Source organism: Andrena cerasifolii, chromosome 6 (assembly GCF_050908995.1).
Source record: "Andrena cerasifolii isolate SP2316 chromosome 6, iyAndCera1_principal, whole genome shotgun sequence".
Lineage (NCBI taxonomy): Eukaryota > Metazoa > Arthropoda > Insecta > Hymenoptera > Andrenidae > Andrena > Andrena cerasifolii.
This window is the reverse complement of record NC_135123.1, coordinates 8,602,766-8,612,832: the sequence shown is the minus strand read 5'-3', so window position 1 is coordinate 8,612,832 and position 10,067 is coordinate 8,602,766.

Sequence of the window (10,067 nt, the reverse complement as noted above, 5' to 3'; positions counted from 1 at the left end):
CTCCAGCGCAGCGAACCCTTCGCTCCGTTTTTCCTCTCCTTACAGTCCCAGGTAATCTGACGTAATATTTCTTAGAAAACGACACTTTGATATAACTGCAATAGTCTGGGAAAGGTTGTCTCTTGCAAACTGCGCAAGTAAATTGATTCAAAAGAAATGGAGGAAAAAGTACGGTACAGTCGATTTGTCAGCTTCACTTCGAGCGAAATACCTTTATTATTCATTGTCCGCTTTCTCGCACCGCTCTTTCCCACGCGATATATTTACTTCTTACGGGCGAAGCGTAACGAACGCCATGTAACAAGTACCTAACTAAAAATAGCGCGCAACTGTAACGAATACCGAGATGCAATGGGTGCAAAGTTTTATCAATTCCCGGGTTCATGTACCCTCCTGCTATCATCGCTTCACTGGGATGTATTAAAAAGTTTGCTTGATAATCCTTTGTTGCGGCCATGATTAAAAGTGCGCGTAATAAATGCTCCAGTAACGAACGATTCCGCCGTATCACTTGACCTCCTGCGATTCATACTTTCAGCTCATCCCTCCCTCGGCCTCGGTAAACTTTTTATCGCCACTTTCTTAGCAACAATTTTTCCGTGGAAATTCTCCATTAAACTCCTGCCAAGCGCAAGAACTCCGGTAGCAATATTCAACTTCTCGTTTATTGCTGTCGTAATTCACCGGGGCGGGGGGGGGGCGGGGGGGTGGTGGTAGGGTAGGGAAGGATTGTCGTGGTTCGCCGGACAAAAACGGACCTTACATATGTATTTCCAGCGGACCCGACCAGCCGCTCGCAACCGTTTCGCACATTATTTGATACAGGCCATTTTAGTTGCAACCGACAAAACGATTGGGTAACTGTTTAGGTAACAATAACGAGGCTGTGCGCCCGACGATATGCATCCGGAAATTGTATCCCGCAACTCCTGATTCCAATCACGCCCTCTTCCGCGTGGCTGCACGTCGAAACAATTTGTTTAAACGCCTATTTCCGGCTGGATTTAGAGAACCCAATTATTCTTGTATCGTTCTCATTGAATCGGGTCTGTTGAAATTAAAAGCGCCATCAGCTGAATAAGCTTCTCGTACCCCTTTACACTTTCGTGTGTTCTGTTGGATTACGAGGAGTAACGTAGTACTTCAAATTCGGGTAATTAAGTGTCCTTAATGACGTTCGCAGTTGTGGTATATTTTAAGCGAGTTTTTATATAAAATTATTAATCACGCTATGGAGGTAATATTACAAGAATGAATGAGAATAAAAGAAAACGTTCTGGGGTATTTACACTTGTTGTCAAAGAAGTTTAATACACTGCTGGACATAATTAATGGATCATTATAAATTCTGGAAAATTTTGTACCACGATAAATGGTCGCAAAAAATATTTAAAAAAGCATTTTAACGCTTGAAGTTTCTGGCTTTTGAAACAAGGACTCCAAATTTTGTTTATCCATTATGATACTGTTTTATCAAGATGAAGTTTCGGATCAGAAATTTACAAGAGCCTCCATTGGATTTACCTGAAAAAATTGTTTAACCCTTACGTACGTTCAAATTACACAAAAATTTCTAAAACTTCGTGTTCTGCGCTTCATCTTAATAAAACAGTATATTAATGCATGAACACAAATTTTGATGCCTTGATTTAAAAACTAGAAACTTCACGCTCTAAAATGTTTTTTTTTAAATATTTTTGTGACCATTTTTCGCGGAGATACAGCCATTTAAAAATGAAGAATAAAATCGTTGATTCCGTTGATTTCGTGAAGAAAGAGTTCGTAAACAAGTGTTTCGTAAAACAAATTTGGGTACTAAGAATATTAAGATGAACGGAGAGGTGTTAACGAATGACTAGCCATATTTTACTCTTAAAGCTGAAAGAGTGAATATTTCATTTAATCGAGGTGACTGAACTCAATAAACGTTAAAGCCAATCAGGATTAATTGAATTTTCGCGAGAAGAATTAGCTGTAATTAGGGGAAGCAATGGGAGCAATCATCGCGATATATTGCCATGATAACTCGATATTATTGGCGAGGTAAGCTTCTCCGGCAACATTAATTGAAAAAATTGAACGTTCGAAATTCATTTAAGCGTGATACTAGTTCGATTGTTCATTAAACCTCGCTTTATCTTAAAAGCGCTATTATTCAGAGGTGGGTCGTTATATAATTATATCGATTCCAAAGTATGATCTCTCAGTATTTCTAATTTCACGTTTCCCTTGTACATATGACGCACAGTTAGATTTTTCCCTCCCTTCACGTATTTTTCCCTCCATGTTCCTCCGTTTTGTTCTCGGCAAAACAGGAGCAAAAAGGCAGCAGTACCATTCTGTCATAATTCGCATTGTGATGGCACGAAGCTACTGTGTCGCGCCTGGAATTTCTGGATGCACGCCGGTGGTTGGTTATATATCATTGTGACTACGCTCCGCTGTCTGAATTTACAAAAAACCAGGGGGTGGGACGGTAAGGGCGCGTTTCCCAGGGAACTGATTCTCGCAATCAGCAACTGGCATTTTACCCTGTAGGTGCCAGCCAGCAACAACAAAAAGAACAATAGTGTCCTGGCTGGAATTATCATTTGGATTAGCATTGTAATACACAGAGTCTGAAATAGCTTTGGAGAAGGAGTAAGAGGGGTAGTTGCCACTATATGAGCTGTTCTCCAGAAGTTTACTAACTTTTACAATCTTTTAACTACTTTTAGCACGGTCGAAATGATTATTTCTTCATTTTATATTGAATTTTAAATAATTATTTCGTTTATTTTTATTGACTCAATATACTCCCGAAAGTTTGGAAACGTTAACTGTTTTTTTTTTCATTATAAATATTTTCATCAGTGAAAAGTAATCGAATTTACGACCGAAAAGATTTTTCGAAATATGTCGACGTTAACCTGTGTTCATTCAGAGGCTTCAACTGATATTCATTTTTAGGGAATTCCACGCTCTCCGAGCATTTTTATCCTCCCTTCATTTAATTTCCTTTATTAAATTCAATAATGCTTTGTATTTGATTTCTTTGAAAGCTCAGCTCAAAAGATGAAACCTTTAGTTTGGACATTTCAATATTTCAGATTTATAACATTGTTTTTTTCTGCAATAATTTTTGGAAAGAAATATTTTTAACTACGACTTTTGACACATTATGTTATCGAACTATTGCACGGTAACTTAACTTTTACGGCACTCTAAAACAATCAGGTCTCGAACATCTAATAAAATTTCCTTCGTTTTTGGCATTAATTTATACATGTAAACTTACCTAATGTGACTTAATACCAACAGAGAAATTTGTTCAAAATTCTATTTGTGAATTTTACATATACTCGGTGCTTGTTTAAATTTCTCGGTTCCAAATGCCTTGTTACTTGAGCAGCCACTTAATTTTTTACCACTTTAATTTGTCGCCTTGCGCATTAAACAGTATTTATTTACGCTGTTCTGTTGATATTAACTCGAATTTTCCGCGACGTATTCTACATACGATAAGGATATACAGTAATACAATAAACATAACTATTTATTAACAGTACTGTTTTGCTTAAATTTCAATTATAACAATCTCTACCACCTGCCCAGTTAATTTTATTTTCGACTGTGTATGAAATTTGATCAAATTGGGTCTCAATAAGGGATCACGATAAGTTGGTTTAAACGACCAATTGTCACGAGTAGACGCGACGATGTACAGGTGGTTTTTAACTAAATTAGAAATTACGTATTGCGGTGTTTAATTAAATTCGGCGAATTCGTGGCACTGACACCGGGCGACGAGGAGTTATTGCACTGGACCGTAATCGCGGAAACGAGCCGTTCCAACGAAAACAAATGCGCTTCAAGGGAAGGCCGCCGTTGCGTGATTACGCGAAACAACGCATTTGTTACAATGAAAAGTGTGTTCCACGAGAATAGTTACGTTAATACTTACTGTTATGTGAAATCACTGCCTTTGCCAGAGAGTGAAGCTTTTCGTGGATTTGCTGGTGTAGTAAGTAGGACAGCGAACATGCGTAAATAGCACCATTCTCCTCCTACAGTGCTCTGCCGCAGAGGTATATTCTTCTCAAGCAGGAACAATATCATAACATTGTAATATCAACAGCAGCAAAATTAACAGTACACTTAATTCATATTACATTCATAGCTAGTGAATGTGAAGAACTCTTAAGAGGCGAATCCTATTCTTTGGGCTAAAAACATAGCAAAATTTGGGATTTTTTTTTTAAGAATCCAGCGATTGGAATCATCTGAAATTTGGACCATGTTTTGATGCATCTTTGAAGAAGCTGCAGGATTTTTATTATTAATTTTGAACCATAAATATAGTAGTTATGTATGATCGATCATCACGCCGCGCAAAATTCATCGTCCCTTGGTGTACATGATATTTATCTAACGGGTAATCTGAAACAGAAAAATGAAACGGCGTTTTATTTTACACATATGTAGGTTGAAATTGACGAACCAGCAAAAAATAAAAAAATTTGTTGAGCGGTGTGGGGAGTTTTCAAATTGAAAGGTCTGAACCTTTAATTTTTGCGATCCAATGTTACGTCAATTTTCTTATGTAACAAAAAAGTATAGAACTTAGCGGTATTTTAGTTCCTGAAATTGAAGCTACACATGTACAAAGTAAAACGCTGTTTCATTTTTCTGTTTCAGATTACCTGGAAGGCGAAAATAGATAGTAGTACATAGTCTGTCGCAAAGTTTTAAACATAATTTTTTATTTATTTTCGACGCAAACTAAACGTTCCGATTCAACAAATTGCGTTTGAACATTTCAATTTCGCTGTATTTATTCTAGCCAGAATTTTTCTCTGCTAGTTGAAACGTACAAACTGTTCGAAATGCATCCATGCTGCTCGAAACCATTCGAATCTCGGCTCAGTTGGACAAACCGAGCGTCGCTTGGCTCGAATATTTCGGGACTCAAACAGCCCTACTGTACATGTATCGGTAGTCACTATGCCACCTGTCGCCTCCACCCCTCTCCTCCTCTGTGCATGTCCTATTACAGTGCATATAATCGACGCAGATCAACACGTCGACAGAGAACGTCCATTACTTCATCAAACCCCGGTCATCGTCGACGGATCCGTCCACCGCCAATTTGCTAACAATAGCGACACTGCACCGTGTATATAAACGTGTTGTCACTTTGACCATCCCAAATGAAACATCTTCGAGCATCTATATTGATCCTCTCCGGTACACAGTATTACTGTGCTTTTGGGGGGCAGCAATGTTGACATCCTTGTTCCCTTTGGCCTATTTACCCAAACCCTCCTCGAATTTGTTTCATTATTCATTCACTTACTATCCTCACTAATTCTGAACGTCACTTTTCGAACTCATTTTTATTCATTCACTTTCTATTCTGAATTTTAACATTTTGCATTTCTCATAATGCTTTAGATTATAATAATAATAATAATTGGTCTTCATTGCATCAAAAAATTTGCATTGCGTTAATTAAGTGACGAAAGGGCGAGGTTCAGTATTCCTGCTCGCCTATATTTTCGTTCCCTGTGGCCGGCGCAGCAGAAATAAAACTGCGAGGGGAGAGTTTTTTCACAAATGGAGTTTTCAACGTTAACAAATAGTGTATTTATGTCTAAGCTCAGTAATTTATCGACGCGATACTGTTATTAAACGACTCTGACGACACAATATAATATCTTGAGTTGTTTTCTTCATGAGTCAGTGTACTCTTCTAGTTTGTATTGTTTAAGATGTGCAAACCGAATTAATATGCAACAGAATGTTCTTGGTCGTCTTATTGCTGACTCGTTTAGTTTCGCGTTGCTTTTCTCAAAACAGAATGAAACCAACTATGCTAGGGCCACGTGGCACGGTGCAGAAACTCATGATCGTTAAATAAATGCAGAGGAACAGAGTGTGGTCGGATGAAATTAAAGTATAGTTCGATAAATGACAGGAAACAAGAAACTTGTAAACTAAATTCGTAGGTACGCGAAGTTTTCAATAACGTACGCTCGATCAGGCAATTAATTATTCTAATTGGACAATATGATCTATTCAGCATTTGCATTGCAATTGAATTGCGCCACTAGGCAATTTCAGTTCGTGCCATGTAGGAATATATTATATACAGGTGTATATTATACCACGTGCATGCAACTCCATAATTAAACTATTACTTTTGGCAGATCGGTCGATATAAGAATGGAGCCTGTTTCTTTATTGTTCAGTGTTAGTGTTACCATTTAGTGCAGTAACAATTTACACACTATTCGATTCTATAGCCGTAATGTATGAATATTGAATTGTTAACGGTCAGTACAATCTGTTATGCCACGTAATATATTGTACGGCATTCATTACCGCGGTATCACGCATTGTTATATTACACAATATCGATTACTGCCACATGCGTTATATCAGGTAATACACGATGTCATGCGACGTTAATGTCTGCCATTATACTTAAACTGGGGAATCAGGTGATTATCAGGGAACCAGTATGTAATTGCTAGCAGGTCGATGTAAAATTACGAAGAAAGACTCGAAGTGAACATTCAAGTCCAACTCCCGAGAACTGCATTTGAGCGAGTTAATTATGAAGTTTATTTTTTACGAAAATTTACAAACTCCACCTATACGTTAGGAGATATCCAGCTGTCCAGTGTTCCCGCGAACGCACTGTACATGGATGCGCAATCGCGAAACGATTTTCACATTCAATTAGCAAAATCATCTTAATCGCAATTGACATAAAGACACATTGTTTAATTGGGAAGGACTATGTTCGTGATATGAAAGTGACTTTCATGTTTCTTTTGAGAGAACACTAGTCCACCTGCGACTTTGAATATTGTAATCCGCACTGCATCGATATCTACCTGTAAATCGTTGGTTGCTATTGCTGTTATCATAAATCCAGTATATTGGCAAACTCGATTTTTATCCGCTGTATGTTGAGCCCGGCGAGCCGAGGCCAAGCTCCTAACAGCTTCGTTCCCAATCCCTTGACTCTTGCCTCCTTTTAATGGCAAACGAACGAATTTCTAAGACACTTTCGGTCGACGAAGCATTGGCCACGGCTCGTTGGACATTCCAGATGGTACAAAGTTCCAGGGAGAAAGTCAGTGGCTCGAAGGTCGGCGATCTTCGGTCAAGTAAACCCACGGGTCGGTTTAATCGCGTCGTTTAATCGCGGCAGATGGGTCGCGGGATTAATTATTTAAAGCCCCTTAGGCTAACGTCGAATTAATGGACGCAGCGCCGCAATGCCACCGCGGCATCGATAATTCTGCAGTTCTGTGGCCTCTCTCATTGGTCCTGGGGCGCGTGCCACTCGTGGAGCATAGGTAACTACGTTCCTCAGCTACAGCGCTTCTGTTGCTCCGGCTACACCGGCGATTAGTTTGTCCAGCGGCTTCAAGAGCGCGACAGGCCACCTTGCTGCAGCCCGGGAGACTTTGACCAATCGATTTTGATTGTCGCCGCGCTGTCTGCCTCGAATTAGTAAAACAGACATGCCTTGTTTGCGCGGACAGTTCTCAGAGACGCTGTCCACTGTATGATGTATGCTTGCTGTTAGAGATATAGCGAAGTCGTAAATTCGGCAGTTAAATGGCGGCACTGATTGAAGCAGAACGATCCAGGGCCGCATGCCGAATCACAATTAGGGTTCCTCCTGGGTGCGTCCTACAAGTAGCTTTAGTAGGAACTGATAAAAAGGCGAGCTACCGAAGAATGACCATAGTGCTGCTCGAGCCATTTCCTCCCATATATTTCTTTCAAATAGATCATCAGGAGTAGAATGAAACTGTTAGCTTCTATAAGTGAAAGTCATTTATCGAAATTTTAACTTTTAAATCATTTATTTTCTGTTTTAAGTTGACTTTGTGCATTAGCACTTCAACTCTGTTGTAAGAGTTCTGTTTTAACAGTTACTTTATGTTCGATTAATAAAAGCTCTGGAGGTTCGTGTAATTTTGAATAGATACCTGTTTAAGGGTACCATTTAAAAGTTAGGAATATTTTCGTAATTAGTATTATTTAAGGAATTGGAAGCAGGATAAATATAGAAGAGAGAGAGAGCACATTGTGGTTTTTATATAATTATTTTCACCGAACGGTTTAAGATTTCAAGTTCAGATCTATCTGCCCCACAACATTTCCAGGAAGCCTGCTTGTCGCAACTTTAACTTTTTTAGAGCAGAATAAATGTTCCTGTTTAACTTTTTTTACACTCAAGATAATGAATGATTCTTATTTACACAAAGGTGTATGGAATAAAAGTTTCAGTTAATACACAGGTCTTTATTCTTCAGATGTGGTAGGTGAACAATGGGTTAAGCGTAGGGCTGGGACTATTTGCCGAATTTTTCGCTATTCAAATATTCGAATACTTCAGTTGCTCAATTATTTGGCGATTATTCGGATATCCAAGTATACGAATACTATTCGAATATCCAAGATTTACTTTATACCGCACATCCTGTACCTATATCCTTGTCGGTGCTGAAACTCAATAATATCGCTGTTTGTCGACTACATAGTAGCATTCGCAGGTGAAGCAACGTTTTTCTGTTTATACTATAATTTTCTCTCTGCACAAGAGCCTCCCTTCTTAATGCCGCAATTTCGCGAATTAAATTTCGCACCGCTGCAAACATAATATTCGGTGTTGATGCACGAAATCTACCGCCGCGGCAGTCTTGGGCGAGGAAAAGAGGGAAGACGCATCGCGCGATGTTACCAAGGCCGGGGGATATATTTAATTAATTACTTCTCTGATTAAATTTTTTTACGACGCAAGGCGATGGCTGGCCTCGCGATAGTGTATTATAAATTAAAGTCGTTTCGGCCGTTCGGACCGGTCACAATCCGCACTGAACAGGAATGTTTTTGTTCCGGTTAAACTCGCGGTGCTCAACGAAACTTTAAGCTTTCTTAGGAAACTGTTCTTAAGGGAAATCGCTACACAGAGAGCCCTGCTGAAGTTGTTTAAGTAACTAAAGAAAATTCTCCACCGGTGCGGGAACTATCCTGATGTAGTTGGAATTCGGTGCAGGTAATCCTAAATATGTAATTTTACGAGGAGGGATTCTTAAAAGGAACAAAACCAACGGCGCTCACCTAGACGTTTTAGTGTATTAACTTTTATAAAACACGATGATGATGATAATAATATTAACGTCTTTTAATAACAACGATAATATGGCAGGAAATAGTCAACGACAAAAGAATGTGACGGCGTAACTGGTGACGTAAAAGGCGAGAATACGTTTTTATTAAACGTAATCATTCAAGTGTAAAATTCCACCTGATTAATAAATATTTGCCGGCCTCGCCCTTTGCGCAGCTTCTTCAATCTTCCAGCTGTAAAATTCTGTGTCGTTGCGATCAAAATCTTAGTCTTACGTAGATACTAGTTATGGTCTGTTTTAATTATTATGGCACTTCGATCAATCGTTGCTTTTTACAACCACGAATGTCTCATTAACGTACGATGCGTCCTATACGTAGCAGTAGTTGCACGGCGACTTGAAATCGTTTGGGCGCCCTAAAATCCGGGTCACTGCTTGAACGATGCTGTAATATATGCGACACACATTCCTTTACCAATTCATAGCATACCAGCCTCGCTAAAGCATCATCCATGAAGAGTAGGAGACGATGAAGTGTGAATAAAGGATCCTGTTCGGTAGACGTTTGCACCACCAGGTGCTTAATCGTTTCACAACAATCGTTCATATCGTACAGTGCCAAAATGTCACCATACTGTGGTGCAAACGTTTCAGGTTTGCTCCAAGTTTGCTCTCACATCCTCGAAGTGGTATTTTTTGAGCACATCATTGTTATTAATCCCTTACTCTTCATTATCGATTTTTACTCTTAACTTTTTATTACTCGGGTGCAGACTACCTTTCGCATCCTTATGGCAAATTTCGTGACAAAACCTTTTACTATTCAATCACTTATTAGACTGTTCACTAAAATCACGATATTCCAACGAGACACATAGAGAGAAAGAACCTGGCTGTAAAGAAATTTGAACGTACCCTGATTTTCCCATC